Here is a 16,463-nt window from a genome sequence, read left to right as displayed (position 1 = left end):
GATTCTCGGGAGGAAGATGCTCGGTAGAGCGGATAAGTGATCCGCAAACGACTAAAGTAATAGTCAGGAAATTAGTGAAGGCTAAAACTCGATTAAAACCGGGCAAGGATATGTTTCCAAGGTTGAGGTTTCTTAAGACGAGTACTGTTGGGGTCGGCTTTCACCCCAAGCGGATAAAACCATCTCAAAATAACTAAGTATGGAAGAAAGATAAGTGGGAGAGCCGTGGTCACAAAGTGGGAGAGCCGTTTTCACCAAGACAAGTGGGAGAGCCGTTCTCACCAAGACAAGTGGGAGAGCCGTTCTCACCAAGACAAGTGGGAAAGCCGTTCTCACCAAGACAAGTGGGAGAGCTGTGATCACCAAGTGGGAGAGCCGTGAAGATAAACCAGTAAGGAGAGCCGTGAAGAAAGACAGATGGGCCGAGCCGTATCGTAAGAAATGGGCCGAGCCCCTCTCCAACATGCCTGGGCCGAGCCGCGCCTCGGTGAGGTGGACCGGTTCATATCTCGATTAAAATGGCAAGTGGGCCGAGCCGTGGAGAAGTTTGATATGTCTATATTTTACATCATTTAAATTGCATTTTATAGTCCACATCATGTGTTTTATCATGTAAATTGAGTCTTTAGGCACCAAAATAGGATTTAGGGCTTGCATTAGGTCCCAAGGAGTTTTGCATGTTTTCAAGTCTTTATCAGGTGCTTTGGAAGCCATTTGGAGCTTAAGAAGAGGAGCAGAAAAGAAAACGGTGAAGAAAAGGGTCAAAAACGGTGAAAACCGCTTGGAGGAATTTCTCGGCCAAAACTCGTACCGGCTGGACAGAAACCTCGGCCAAAAAGCTTACCGGACGCTCATTATCGGCCAAAACCCTTACCGATCGACCAAAATCGACCAAAGACGAGTATCGGGTGCAAATTACCACGGGTTAAGTTTTTGGCCGAGGCGAGAAGAATTTTACGGCCAAAAAGCTTACCGCGGTACATAGCCCTCGGCCATTTTTCTTACCGCGGGAAGCTTTTCTCGACCAAAACCTGTCCTTGCCCGCCCGTTTCAAAGATCAGCAATCCGGGGAACCTTCCGGTCCGAATTAGTTGGCGGGGTCTTCATCAAAGTTGGAAATAATCAAGCAAAGATCCCAGAACAGTTAGAATCATTCAATTCGGACCAGTAAAGAGAAAGATACGACTTCCGGAGGATGCACCAGCATTACGCGCACCCGAGAACCAAACGGCGGATTCCAAAGATCACGGCGGACGGAGCCTTTCCGGACCGAACTAGCCTGCCCGGTCTTCATCAAAGTTTGATATCTGTGAAAGACCTTCTCAGAACAGTTGGAATCTCTCAGTTCGGAGCAGCGTTTCGAAAGATAAGGTCGCCGGAGTTCACATTGGTCCAAAACCTTATTTTCTGGTGATTCCAATACGGTGCAAAGATGTGAAATCCAGGAAGCCTTCCACTTCCCAAGCTCCGACGAATTCTTCACCAAAGTTCGAGATTATTGAGTCTTCTTGACTATGGAACTGGTCTCAGAGAAATTGGAGTCGTATGTTGAAAGTTACTGTTTCTAGAAGGAAATATGGTCGATACGAGCCCAAATGAGCTGTGATACGCGCTAAGTGTTTTCTCAGGGCTCGGCATCATTACCTCGACATCGCCCAAGTCAAGGCTCATATCTTGGGAGTATTCTGGACTAGACGTCGTGCCGATGCCTCGGCATGTTGGGATCAAGGCATGCACACGTAAGAAATGAAGCTGGAAACGACTAAGTGTTGAACGTGCACCTCGGTGTAATGACCTCGGCGTGCATGCCGGACTCTGTTCTCCCAAACCCCTCGACTACCAAGCCCCTCGGCATTTTATGCCGAGGTCCCTTGTCACAAACCCAGAATCAAGAACAAGGCGGCTCAAGAACACACACGTGAGGATGGATCAAAGACTAGGGTTCATGTATGTTCTTGACGTGTTCTTCACGAGATCTTCATTCGGATCCTGACTCACGTGCACTCCTCGACATAAAGACCTCGGCTTCACTCTCCGACACACCGTGGCACTCACCCATCAACCCAAGAAGGCGGCTCAGTACCCGGTTTGTTCCGGGCTGACCCGCGACACTTTCCCTTTGCTATAAATACATTTTAGGACCAAAAACCTAATCATCTTATCTCTTATCTTCTTTTAGCCTTAAGAACTTGCCTCTTTTGTGAAACTTGATTAATCTAATCCGATATCTCGTTTTTGCATCAGAATCTTGTTCTTTCTTTATTTCTTTTATCATCCAGTATTAAACTCCTTATCATGACTAGCTACACGTCTTGCAAAGGACTTAGTGAGCTCGTTATGATCAGTGAGTAGTCGTTTAAGCGGCTTTAGATAGGTAGATTAGGGTGCTTTCAAGATAGATTAGTGGGTTTAGGTGTCTATTCTTGCATGTTTCATTCCTTAACCGACAAGATCTCTAGGCTGGATCCAAGCACATCACTTGAGGTTCAGATCTGAGACATATCTCGCATCAAAAGTGTTTGTAGAAATGTCTGAACCACTCGGTTAAGGGTTTAAGAGTCTTTCATCGCGAGAGTGATAGTTTGATCTCTTAAATGACATTTTTGAACTGAATCTTATTGCTGACTTATTCGTGCTTCTCAAAAGATATTTTGGTATGAAAGAGGATCAGTTTAGATGTTTAATACTTTCATGAGAAGATTAACATGCCTTGAGTTCAAAGTTAAATGAAATCGCTTGATAAAATGATTCATTAACCTATTAGTTTAGCTTGGAAGCACCCAAGTCAAGTATCCTGTCTAAAGCTTCTGTCTTTATCATATATTTTCATCATCCGAGTTATTTACTTGTCATTAGCATCTTGCTTAGCTTAAATCTCATCATTTGTTTTACCTTTATGCTCATTCAACTGTTACTTAGTTTAGCTAAAAACCTTTACCATTCTCTCTTGACTTAAGGCGACAAATGACATAGATAGTGTCTCCACTACAAGTTTGGTTTGATAACCCCTTGTACTACAAGGACAAGGGTATTGATAACCTCTACAAAGAGTGAAAACTCTTAGTTATCAATTGGCGTCATTGCCAACTTGTGGGAGCATTAGTCTCTTATTTGTTCTTAATATCAAGACTTTACTTTCTTTTGTTTTACTGACTCTTTTGCAAGTTCTTGTTTTGATTTCAGGTGCATGAAAAGCAGGTCTCGTAGCACAGAACCGCCTTTACCGTACGACAATAACATCAACAGGATTGAGAGGCGAGCTCGCGAGAGAGAACGGCACTTTGAAAGACTTGGAATGGCAGAACAGCAAAGGATCGAGCAACAGGCTCAAGAAGCCGAGCACCAAGCTCAGGCTAATCAGGCGCAGGCAGGAAGAAATGAACAACAAGCCTATGTTAACCAACAGCAGGCTCAAAGAAACGAATGGCTTGCTCAGCAAAACCAACAACAAGCAAATAGAGATGAGCAACAAGCCCATCATGATCATCCGCCACCGCCACAAGCTCAGAGACAACCTCCTCCGGTCTTTGTTGGAGAGAACGACCGAGCTAATGCGCACCAATATAGAGCCGGGATTCAAGCTCCACCGGTTCAAAATAACAACTTTGAAGTTAAAGCTTCCTTGCTCAATATGGTGCAGAACTCAAAGTTTCACGGTCTAGCCGGAGAAGACCCTCTTGAGCATCTAGATCAGTTTGATCGGGTTTGCGACTTAACCAAGATCAATGGCGTTTCAGAAGTTAGCTTCAAGCTACGTTTGTTCCCATTCAGCCTCGGTGCTAAAGCTCACCAGTGGGAAAAGAACCTCCCGAGGGGTTCTATACAAACATGGGAGCAGTGTAAACTGGCGTTCTTATCAAAGTTCTTCTCCACATCACGCACGGCTAAGCTCAGAAATCAGATCTCAAGTTTCACGCAGCACAACAACGAGAGCTTTAGTGAGGCTTGGGAACGGTTTAGGAGCTATACTAACCAATGCCCGCACCACGGCTTCTCAGAGGCATCCCTCTTGAGTACTTTATACCGAGGTGCACTCCCCAAGATCAGAAACCAACTCGATACAGCCTCAAATGGAAATTTTCTTGGGAAAGAGATCAATGCGGAAATGGAACTAGTCGAGAACCTAGCCATGTCCAATGACACGTACGGTGAAGACTTTGATAGAGCAAACCGCACAGAGGGATCTAGTGATGAACAGCGTATGAAAAAGGATATAACAGAGCTTCAGAGCAAGCTTGACAAAGTTTTAATGGCGACTCAAAAGCCAATACACTTTGTAGGCGAGTTTGATGAGCAAGGGCCAAGTTTTGACAATGTTAATGAAGATGGTCTAACTCAAGAGGAGCTGAACTACATAGGGAATCAGCAGAGGTATCATCGGTTTAACAACTACAACAGTAACCCAAACCTCTCATACCGAAACCCAAATGTAGCTAACCCTCAAGACCAAGTGTACCCTGCTCAACAACAACAACAAAGCTATGCTGAAAAAGCCCCTTTTCAGAATACTTTCCAGCCGAAGCAACAGTTCAGTGGGCAACAGCACGGCTACACTCAGCAGAATCAAGCGGCTCAGGGTAACAACTTCACCAGCCAACCGCAGCAACACAAGTTTCCACCAGGGTTCAATCCGCAGCCAATGGGTAATCAACAACAGATTCAGGGAATGGGTCAGAATCAGATGGGAACCGATGTCTGTGGGATTTTACAGCAACTGTTACAGGGTCAGCAGAGAGTTGACAGCCAGCACGCAACAATGCAGCAAGATATCAGAGAGCTTAAGCAAAATCAAGCTTCTACATCATCAAGAGGCCCGGCTTTACCAGGTAAACCGGAGCCGAACCCCAAAGAGTATGTGAACGCCATCACATTGAGGAGTGGTAAGGAATTACAAGCTCCAACGCCTAAGACAAAGCTCATTGAGGCCAATGAGCAATTAGAGGGGGAGGCAGCCTCAAATGATGCGTGTAAAGAAGCGGTTTTTGAGAAGGTACCGATCAAGGACAAAGGAAAAGAGGTGGAAAAGACAACTGAGCTTGAAAAGCCATACGTTCCACCACCACCTTACCAACCCAAGATACCATTCCCAGGGCGTTTCAAAAAGAAAATCCTAGACAAGGCCAAGGCGGTCTTTGAGAAACATTTGGAGAACACGCAACTTACCTTACCCATCATAGATGCTTTCTTAGCTATACCTCAGCTTGGAAAGTTTCTAAAGGACGCAATTCTCAATAAGACAAAGGAGCTCCAGGGTATGGTAATACTGAGCCATGAGTGCAGCGCTATAATACAAAGAAGATCCATACCAAGAAAGCTATCCGATCCCGGCAGCTTTACTTTACCGTGTGCTTTAGGGCACTTGAAGTTCTCAAACTGCTTATGTGATCTAGGAGCTTCTGTGAGCTTAATGCCTTACACGGTGGCCAAGAGATTGGGATACAAAAGCTATAAGCCGGCCAAGATCTCTCTTGTATTAGCTGATAGATCGGTTAGACTACCGGTGGGGTTGCTTGAGGATTTACCTTTGAGAATCGGTGAGATAGAAATCCCCACGGACTTCATAGTTCTTGAGATGGACGAGGAACCATTAGACCCTATCATCTTGAGCCGACCGTTCCTAGCAACCGCAGGAGCCATAATAGATGTGAGAGGGGGTATGATTGAACTACACATCGGTTCCGAGACTATGAAGTTCAATGTGAAGGAAATGATGAAGAAACCGACCATTGGAGGTCAGGTTTTCTATGTGGAGGAAATGCAGGAGCTAGCTGATGAGCTCCTAGAAGAGTTAAACGCAGAGGATCCGTTACAAGTGGTCTTAACACAGGAACAAAGCGAGCACAAGTACTTGAACGAGGAAAGCGAGGTGTACAAGCTTCTTTTGGACCAACCGAAGGAACTTGGAGCTGAGGCGAGGTTTTTGGAGCTCAGGAAAAGTGGCCTCGACATTTCAGACAGCGGGGGTCCAAGGGTATAGAGGAGACACCTCGGGATAACATGGCCGTGACAGCTTGTGCCGAGGCCGATGGTAAACCGCGCAAGAACAAGGAAAAGGCCGACGAAGCTGTTCCGAGCCAATGAAGCTTTGATGCCGATTGGAATGAGGCAGATGCACCCCCTGTTGAGCTCAAGCCTCTACCAACAGGGCTCAGGTATGCGTTCTTGGGTCTAAACTCTACTTATCCCGTGATCATTAACGATAGCTTGCTTGAACATGAAGAGCGTGCATTGCTTAGTGAAGTGAGAAAATTCAGGAGAGCCATAGGGTATTCTTTGGCTGATATTAGAGGGATCTCTCCTGACATATGCACCCATAGGATCCACTTAGAGGACCAAGCTATGTCCTCTATTGAGCACCAACGTCGCCTTAACCCGAACCTTAAAGAGGTGGTTAAGAAGGAGATACTAAAGCTCCTTGAGGCAGGGATAATATATCCAATCTCTGACTCTCGGTCGGTATCTCCTGTACACGTTGTGCCCAAGAAAGGTGGGATCACGGTGGTGAAAAACGATAAGGATGAACTCATAGCCCAAAGAACTATAACCGGCCATCGCATGTGCATTGACTATAGGAAATTGAATTCTGCATCAAGAAAATATCATTTTCCTTTACCATTCATTGATCAAATGCTTGAACGGTGATAGACAAGACTTTTTAGGGTCTCAGGGCTATCAATCCCCTTGTCAATGTAGCACAAAGAGGTTTATCAATCCAGATGTGGTGTTAGACACTAAGCTATATGATCAAGTTCTTAATTCAAGCAAACAAGAGTGGGTTTTGATTAATCTAGAGACAACTATAAACATAAACAGGATTAAAGACTAATGACAATGACAAATGATGTGAATATGATATGATTGAGGCATGAGATTCTAGACATGATAGTTGGTTAGGGTGCTTTGGTGCTAAACTAGAAATGCTAATGACAATGATGAGACATGATTCAAATGATTAAGAACTCAAATCTAGGTTAATCCTCTCATGAAGGTATTAACCCCTATACTAATCCATTTTCAAACAAAATTCCCATTTGTGAAACATGAGTCAATATGCATTAACAAACAGCTCTTAATGATCATTCAAGCAAATAACAATACATCATCATGCAGAAAAATGCTTAAACCTCTAATACAGCTCTTTCAGGAATTTCATCAAACACTTTTGATGCATGAAATTCCCAGAATCTAGATCTCAAGTGATTATCAAGGATCTAGCATAGAGAACAGCTGTTTAGAGAGATGAATCAATGAATCTAGCCCTAAGCACTCCTAATCTAACACTTTAGCACCCTAACCTACATATCTAGAACCTCATTAAGGTGACTACTCACTAATCATACTAATCTCTCTTAAACCTTTGCAGGTTGAGAAGATTAGCATGATTAATGATGAGAAATGGAGATGGAGATGATAGATTCAAAAGAAAACAGCTTTAAACACCCAGATCTCTTAAAACTCTCTCGATTCAGCACTCAAGTATAGATATTTCTCTTCTTAATGGAGTCATTTACAAAAGAGGCAAGAGACAAAGGGAATAAAACTTAACCCTTTCCCCAAAAAACCCTAGAAAGTATTTATACTTCCTTAAAAATGAACCGGGTCAGCCCGGAACAAACCGGGTCCTGACCCGGCTTTAATGGATAAAGTGGGAATTACTGCGGGTTGGTCCAGTATGTCCGAGGTCGCACACCTAAGTCGCAGTAGATGAAGACTTGTCTTGTGAAGCCTGAATCACCTTGTCTTAGCCGCACGCCTAAGTAGGAGTGTTTTGCGAGTGTTGCTGCGGCTTGGTCTCCTTCCTCTCCAACTCGCAGGGCTAAGGCGGTTTCTGGGGAATGTACAAACTGTGCGGGTTGGTCTCTATTGCACCTAGGTCGCAGGCTCAAGTCGGAGTGATTTGCGAGTGATCGTGCGGCATAGTTCCAGGCGCGGCTAACTCGCATGCCTAAGTCGCACGATTGTGGACTTAGCATTTCTCTTGCTCGGGAGCTTCAGATCTCTTCCAGTGATAGTTTACCCGCATATTTCAACTCGCAGCATCAGCATTCAGGCGTTCATCTTCAGGCCTGCGGGTTAACCAAGTCGCAAGACCATCTCGCAGCATCCAGAGCAGTTTAGACCACTTCGCATTCCGGAGAGTGTAACTCCTATGAGACTTGTCCGAATTGAATGATTTCGGTTGCATAAGACAGAGGACTCATTTATCTCCAACTTTGGTGAAGGAAGCTTCGGTGCTTGGGAAGTGTAAGGCTTCCTGGAGGGCACATCTTTGCAGTGCATGTACACGACCAGGGAGAGGCGTCTAGACATGTGTCCATTCCGGAGACCGTATCTTCCTGCTCATAGATCCGAATTGGATGCTGTTGGACGTTCTGGAAAGAAGACTCAAATGTCTCTGATTCTCATGAAGGACCCGGAAACTGAATCGGCTGGAAGTGCACCGTCCTTCGCATCCTTCAGAACTGATCTGCTCGGTCCGGAATACCTGCGAGACGGGGGTTCCTTCCGACAAGCTTATCTCTCTGCTCACACGTCCGAATTCCACGATTCCACTTGCTATGAGACCGTGATGCAATGCTCTCCAACTTCTATGAAGCACTCGCTGTCTGAATCGGACCGGAAGGTTCCCCGGACAGGCGATTTCTGAGACATGTTTGCACCCGGAGATTTTGGCCGATACACTTCATTCGCGGTACATGAAAATGGCCGGTAAAACCTTCCTGGCCAGCGAGAATGGCCGATAACCTCCATAGACTCAATTTTTCCACTTTTTCAAGCTCTGCTCACCATTCCACCTCCTGGATTCATCTTTTCAGCTCCAAATTCACCTGATATACACTCAAAACATGCAATAGACTCATTGGGACCTAATGCATCTCCTAAGTTCTAAAACAAACCCTAAGGACCTAAAATGCATGAAATAAAACATGATTTGGAATGATTTATGCAACCTAAATGATGCAAATTATGAACATATCAACTCCCCCACACTTGTCCTTTGCTTGTCCTCAAGCAAAAAGAGCAAATGAGAGAAAGAGGTTGTATGCAATGGGAGTTCACATTTTCTTTTTGAGAGAAGTGATCACAATGAGAACTCAAGTTCATGCTCAATTATGCAATGCAAAGTCATACTCAGATATATATCAACTCAGCAAGGGATCTCCACAAGTTCTTCTCTCTCTCAACTCTTTCACATTCATTAAGCTTTTATCAGGTGGATCTCATGATGCAAGGTTTAAACAAGCTGGCTTGGCTAGTGAGAGGCTATGAGATTAAAATGATCTCATCAGTGTTCAAGTGGGTTAAATGCAGCAAAGGGATCTCTCTATGAATGATCAAACTTTGGCAGAATGCTAAAGGTAAAAAGCAACCTATGCATACAAGGGCAAAGACTCATCACACCCCACCCTCTACTCAAAGCTTCCTCACTTGCTCAAAAATCCTCACTTTTCACTCTCATTTTCCTCTCACTAGGGGATTTACTTTTCACTTTTCCTCTCAAGTCTTGGAACTCAAACTTTACACAGCTCTTTTTCTTTTATAACTTCTAGCCTCTTCTTTCTTTCTTAACAAAACATTTGAGCCTTTGGCTTCTTTTCTTCCTTTTTAACTTAGAGGCTAGACTCTTTCTTTTCAACAGACCAGAGCTCACTTTCTCAAAACACCAAGACTGATTTCTTTTTCTTTCATTCCCCTAGCTATTTTCACTCATCTCACCTTTTTCCACTCACCAAAAGGTCTTTTCCCCCACAGTTATTCCTCGCCAAAACTCTCAGTTCCTTGATGTTGGAACACAGCACTCAATGAGACCTGCCCTTGTCGCTCTAAACCTAACACTTTCTGCTAAGTTTGATCCAAGGTGGCCTTTCAATTCACACACAAACATTGGCTTAAAAGAAGGATGGGTTCAAGGTATGGGAACTGATCCATGATTGGGATTCAGCTACTTGAGCTAAGGAAAAGAGTGGTAAAAACAGTGGTTCTAGCTCAAGTATGTATATTGGTATCCACAAGCTTTTTCAAACAATGCATCACAAGATATTTTCAAGTCAAGTTCAAGGTTCCCACTTAATTAGAGTTGAGTTCAATTCAAACTTGCTTCTCAGATTCAAATCATTTCAGACTTTGCAAGCACAGAAAAAGATTCACAAGCATATTCAATTCAAGTTCTCAAAGTGATGTACTCTCTAGAAAACCTATCATTACTCCTTGCAAGATGCAACCTACATGCAAATGCAATCTAGACTCAATCCTAAAAATGAGAATGCAACTACATGATCATTTTTTTTTTTTGTGTAAAATTTTCAGATTTTTCATTTTTTTGGCTTTTATATGCACTTAGATGAATATGCAACTAGAATGTGACTCAACACTCAAAGTGTAAAATAAGAAAATAGAAAACATGATTAGTAAAGGATGAAACTCCTCCCCCACACTTAAATAACACAGTCCCTTGTGTTATAAAAGCATGAGAAAGGAGTTTAAAACAAAGTAAACAAGTGAAATGCAAAAGAAAAAGAAAATCTACATGCTATTTACAAGGTTTGAGTGGTACCTAGTGGCTGTTGAAATCAGACCCCAATGAGTAGGAGGGGTTCGATGTGTGGCCTGACGGTGTTTCCCAAGAATGGTGGCTGGCCTCATCAGTCCCGTCGTCAAGATCTACCCAAGTGGTTCCATATGTGACCAAGGCTGTGCAGTTCATGGAACTCTCCCCAACTTCCTCTCTGTTCCTTGGTGAAACCGGTGCTGGAGCCCCACCTTTGCAAGGGTTTTCAAGCTTCTTGATCCTCTTCTTCATCTCCTTGATGCATTTGGCCATCTTGTGGATGGTTTTGTCTTGGTACTTGCACCATTGTTGGAGAATACCAATCTTCTGTTGAGCTCTGAACCCTGAAGTGCCTGGTTCCTCCCAGTTGTAATCATCAAAGTGATATCTGTTTCCACCAAAACGTTTTTGAGGTGGAGGCAGATCAGCATCTTGAGCACCAGCTGCACTTGTGGTAGCATCTTCAGCGGTTGCTTTCTTTCCCTTGGAGGCTTCTTCTTTGCAAGCTTGCTTGTATGTGAGGATTGGTGGATCAGTTTGGACATTGTACAGCTCTTCCTTCAGCAAGAAGAAGTGAATGTTCCTTTTAACTTGGACTGTGGTGATGGAGGGATTGGGTAGGAGAACTTGGGCTGGCTCACTGATGAGTGTCTTGAAGTTGTAGATTACCTTGGTACCCACTCTTCCTTGGAGAAAGCCAATCCTACACAAATGTGCTTCATTAATCAGATCAAACTTTGCCTTGCTCTCCTTGAATCTATACCCCATGGCTTTCAAGATCTTTGTTACCACCCATCCATGGGTCAGCTTTGCATCTTGCTTTGTAGAACCCCACATGCACTTTTTGTAGAACATCAAAGACCTTGCTAATTGAGATGCAAGGCAAAGTGGGTATTCATACCCTTCATAGGGTTCCCCATCTTCATGTGTTGGCATCAGCGGTCTCAGCCCTACACCAAGAAGCATCAGATCTCCTTTGTGAACTCTTCCAACATCAATCTTGAAGTAGAAGCTGTGAGAGAGAATCTTGTGTACATATCTCAGGACTGGATTCCTTATCCAAGAGGCCTTAGCTGTTCCAGCTGTATACTTCCCAGAAGCAATTGATCTCCATAGAAGTTGGATCTCATCTTTTCTGAGATTGACCTGGTTGGAGAGAAGTTCATTTCTAGGTGCTGAAAACCCAAAGATCTTATTCAATTCTCTGAATGACACTGAATACTCCTTCCCTTGCACAGTAAACTCCACATGTCCAAGCCCATCTCCTTGAATGATTCTTGAATCCCTTGGGTAGTAAATGAAAGCTTCAAAGGAGGCCAAGAACTCTTGGGACTCTTGCTCATAAGCGATTTCTCTCATCTCCAAAAGTGACTCAACACCCATGTTCCCAAGCAAAGTCTTGACATCTTCATAGAGGCCAATCTTCTTCAGAAAGTCCAAATCAGGGAATCTCCCTTGCTGGATCTCTATCTGCTGAAACTTAGCCAGATAATCAAGTGTTTCTGGTTCAGTTTTCTTGAACTTGTTTTATCCCTCTTCAATGGTGCCTTGGGAACCGCCAGCTGAGCTGCTGGAGTCACTTTCAGTCTGTTCACTCTCAGATACCACAGCCAACTGTTTCCCCTTTTTCTTGGAACCAGAAGCAACCACCAAAGCTCTTCCTTCAGGCCTTGTCCTTTTTGGCGCTGGATCACACTTTCCTTGCTTTGTGGTATTCTTTGCACCTTGACCTTTGTCTCTTGGCTTTGAAGTTCCTGAGACCAAACCTTTGCCTTTGGATGCAGGGCCCTTCTTCTTGGCCAAAGAGTTGGTTCTTTCAGTCATCTGCCAAGAGATTCTCAAAAATATTGTTAGTACAAGGATAAGCCTCACAAAAGTCTTCAAAATTTTGAAAAAAAATTGTTGCAAGAATCGGTATCAACAGCACATGAACAAGGTTCTCAAGCCAAGAATCAATCAAATAAGTTCATAGCAATGCAAAAACAAGAGTGCAAAGCAGAGACTCAGCAAGAAACCAATTCATTTCTTAAAAAAAAAAAAAAAAAAAAAAAAAAAAAAAATCGATTTCTTTCATGAATTACTTGCAACAATTTTCAAAATTCAAGAACAAGTAATTACCAACAAAGTGCTCTGTTTTCCAAGACTATCTAGCACCCTAGCATTTATAAAAATAATCCCAAGGTCTAAAACAACCTATCAAAATCGATTCCACACCTTAAAATTCCAAAAATCACCATTGAAGAACATGGAAAGAGATGAGTTTTAACAGGATGAAATACCTTTGGATTAAGATGCAACGAGTTCGAAATGCAATCAGGATGATGTTAACAACTCAAAAACGAGCTCAGAGCACTTTGAATCAACAATTTTGGTGGAGAAATGAGAGAGATATGGTGAAAACAATGGAGAGAAATGAGAGAGAGAGTTGCAAACTCGGGTTTGTTGTGAGGAAGAGAGAGTGTGGGGTAGGGTCAAGCCTTTGGACTGGTGGTCAATAGATCTATTTTGACCAGTCAAGGCTTTGACCCGTCCTTTTCTCATTGACCGGCCTCCTTTCTCTCTTTTGTGCGTCCCGGAACCGTCGGGATTGAGCCGTGTGACCGTCTCGGTGTAGAACCGGAAATATTTTTGTGCTACCTGGTAATCCTCTGTCTAACCCGCACAACCATCCCGCAGCCTTTGTTACTTAGGCATTCTGGCCGTTCCTCTTTTTGCTGCGGCTTGGTCTTCATATTTCCAGGTAGCACAACCATCCCGGAGTAAATTGAGAGTGCATGTGCGACTTGGTTTCCTATGTTCCCAGGTAGCACAACCATCCCGCAGCTTTTTGGACTTAAACAAAACGGCTTTTCTTTTCCTGCTGCGACCTGGTGTTCATGTTCCCAGCTAGCACGCCCATCTAGGAGTAAATTCCGAGTATATGTGCGGGTTGGTCTCCTTTACTCCCAGGTAGCACGACCATGTCGCAGGGTTTGTTACTTAGAAAACTAGGCCATCTCTCTTCTGCTGCGGCTTGGAACTCTTGCCTCCCAGGTAGCACACCTAAACCGCAGGGTTTTGTCACTTAAGCTCCTTGGCCGTTCTCTTTTTGCTGCGACCTGGCCTCCGTGTTTCTAGGCCGCACACTTAACCCGGAGTAAATTGCGAATGGGTGTGCGGCCTAGCTTCCTTTCTTTTAACCCGCAGCACCAGCCAGCACAGTTTTGGACTTAGGCGTTTTGGACTCCTCCTGTTTAGTGCGGCCTGACCTTCTTCTTTCCAGGTAGCACGACCATCTCGGAGTGAATTGCGAATGATCGTGCGACTTAGCCTCCTTGGGTTTCAGGCCGCAGCACCAGGTCGCACAGTTTAGCACTTAGAACTCTTGGCCTTCTTCTTTCTGGTGCGGCTCAGCTTCCATGCTTCTAGGTCGCACACTCAAGCCGGAGTAAATTCCGAATATATGTGCGGCCTAGCTCCCTCTCTTCTGACCCGCACTCCCAAGCCGCAGTAACTGGGACTTAAACATTTCGGGCTTCTCAAGGTTTTGTGCGGCCAGGGTTCTTTCACACCAGGTAGCACAACCAGGCCGGAGTAAATCGCGAGTCTTGCTGCGGCCTGGGCTCTTCATGCACTAACCCGCACACCTAGGTAGCACTGAGGCGTTCTTCAAGTTTTTCTGGCTTTAAACAGTCCTCTCAGCTCTCTCACATGCTCCATTCCATTCATCACAAGCTATGTCGTCCAAGGATCACCTAGTACCTGAGACCAACTCACAAAACCCATCAAAAAGTTCTAAAACATAAAGGAAAAGAGAAGAAATCAAAAGAACTATGTACAAAGATAAGCTTGGGGTGTCTCCCAAGAGCACTTTGTTTAAAGTCTCTAAGTTTGACTTTGAGAACCTGTTTAACAAGCTGGAGGATCAAGAAGAGGAACTGTTGTAGCTTCCTCTTTCCCTTGTGAAACTAAATAATGCTTGATTCTCTGTCCATTCACCACAAATTCCTGGCCATTCTTTCCTTCCAAGACAATGGCACCATAAGGCCTCACTTCAAGAACTTTGAAAGGTCCAGACCACCTAGACTTAAGCTTTCCTGGAAACAACTTAAGTCTGGAGTTGAAAAGCAAGACCAAATCACCATACTTGAATTCTCTCTTCAGAATCTTTTGATCATGCAGGACCTTGGTCTTCTCCTTATAGATCTTTGAGCTTTCAAAAGCTTCAAGCCTGATCTCCTCAAGTTCATGAAGTTGCATGATCCTTTTCTCTTGAGCTGTCTTGATATCAAAGTTTAGAAACTTCACAGCCCACATAGCTTTGTACTCCAACTCAACAGGAAGGTGGCAGCTCTTCCCATATAGCAAACTGAATGGTGATGTTCCAATTGGATTTTTAAAGGCAGTCCTATAAGCCCATAATGCATCATCTAGCCTTTTGCTCCAATCTTTTCTGCTTGAGCTAACAGTCCTCTCAAGAATGGCCTTGATCTGTCTATTGGATACTTCAACCTGGCCACTAGTTTGAGGATGATATGGAGTAGCTATCTTGTGTTTAACTCCATGCTTTCTCAATAAACCTTCCAGAGTCTTGTTCAAAAAATGGGATCCTCCATCAGAGATGACAACCCTTGGAACTCCAAACCTTGGGAAGATGATGCTCTTGAACAGCTTCACTACAACCTTGGAATCATTGGTAGGGGAAGCAATCGCCTCAACCCATTTGGACACATAGTCCACAGCAACAAGGATGTACTGATTTCCATAGGATGAAATGAAAGGTCCCATAAAGTCAATCCCCCAGCAATCAAAGATCTCAACTTCTAGAATGGGGTTTTGAGGCATCTCACTTCTCTTAGATATGTTCCCATGCCTCTGACAAGCATCACATGCTGAAACCACCAACTGGGCATCTTTGAACATTGTAGGCCACCAAAACCCACTTTGAAGAACCTTTGCCACAGTTTTGAATGCCCCCATGTGACCTCCAAAAGCGGAACCATGACATTCTTGCAACAGAGGTTGCATCTCCTCTTCAGCAAGGCACCTTCTATATAGCTGATCCTTGTTCAGAACATAGAGGTAGGGCTCATCCCAATAGTATCTCTGGACATCTCTGAAGAACTTTTTCCTCTTGTAAGCATCTAATTCAGGAGGCTCCACCCCACATGCAAGATAGTTCACTATGTCTGCAAACCAAGGCATCCTCCTTTCTTGAATGCTCTCTACTTCCTCAAACTCCAAGTAGGAATGGAGCACCATCAGAGACTCTTCAGGCAAAGCATCATCTATGGGGACTTTTTCTTCAATCCTCAGCCTTGAGAGATGGTCTGCAGCCCCATTCTCAATCCCCTTTTTATCAAGCACCTCCATATCAAACTCCTGGAGCAATAAAACCCATCTCAACAGCCTTGGCTTGGCATCTTTCTTGGTCATCAAGTACCTGAGGGCTGCATGATCAGTATACACAATGACCTTTGATCCCACCAGGTAGCTTCTGAACTTATCAAAGGCAAAAACTATTGCCAGCATTTCCCTTTCAGTTGTAGCATACTTTTCTTGGGCAGAGTCAAGTGTTCTACTGGCATAGTAGATCACATGCAGCTTCTTGTCCCTCTTCTGTCCAAGTACTGCTCCAACAGCAAAGTTAGAAGCATCTGTCATGATCTCAAAAGGTAGGGACCAGTCTGGTGCCTGAACTATTGGTGCACTAACCAATGCCTCCTTGATCAACTTAAAGGCTTCTTCACATTCAGCATCAAAGATGAAGTCCACCTCCTTACACAACAGTCTTGTTAAGGGCCTGGCAATCCTTGAGAAGTCCTTTATGAATCTTATATAAAACCCTGCATGACCAAGGAAGCTCCTTATCCCTTTAACAGAAGTGGGGGTTTGCAGATTTACCATCACTTCCACCTTTGCCTTATCAACCTCA

General features: G+C 44.1%; 1 non-coding gene across 1 annotated transcript; it reads right to left on the bottom strand.

The window, feature by feature from the left end:
- Positions 1-3,886: 3,886 nt before the first annotated feature.
- On the bottom strand, positions 3,887-3,993 carry LOC112088738. Its single transcript, XR_002900678.1, has one exon. It is a non-coding gene; the product is annotated as a small nucleolar RNA R71 (small nucleolar RNA).
- Between the last annotated feature and the right edge of the window lie 12,470 nt (positions 3,994-16,463).

This window comes from Eutrema salsugineum, unplaced genomic scaffold (assembly GCF_000478725.1).
Source record: "Eutrema salsugineum unplaced genomic scaffold, Eutsalg1_0 scaffold_14, whole genome shotgun sequence".
Taxonomy (NCBI): domain Eukaryota; kingdom Viridiplantae; phylum Streptophyta; class Magnoliopsida; order Brassicales; family Brassicaceae; genus Eutrema; species Eutrema salsugineum.
This window is presented reverse-complemented; position numbering and strand designations above follow the sequence as displayed.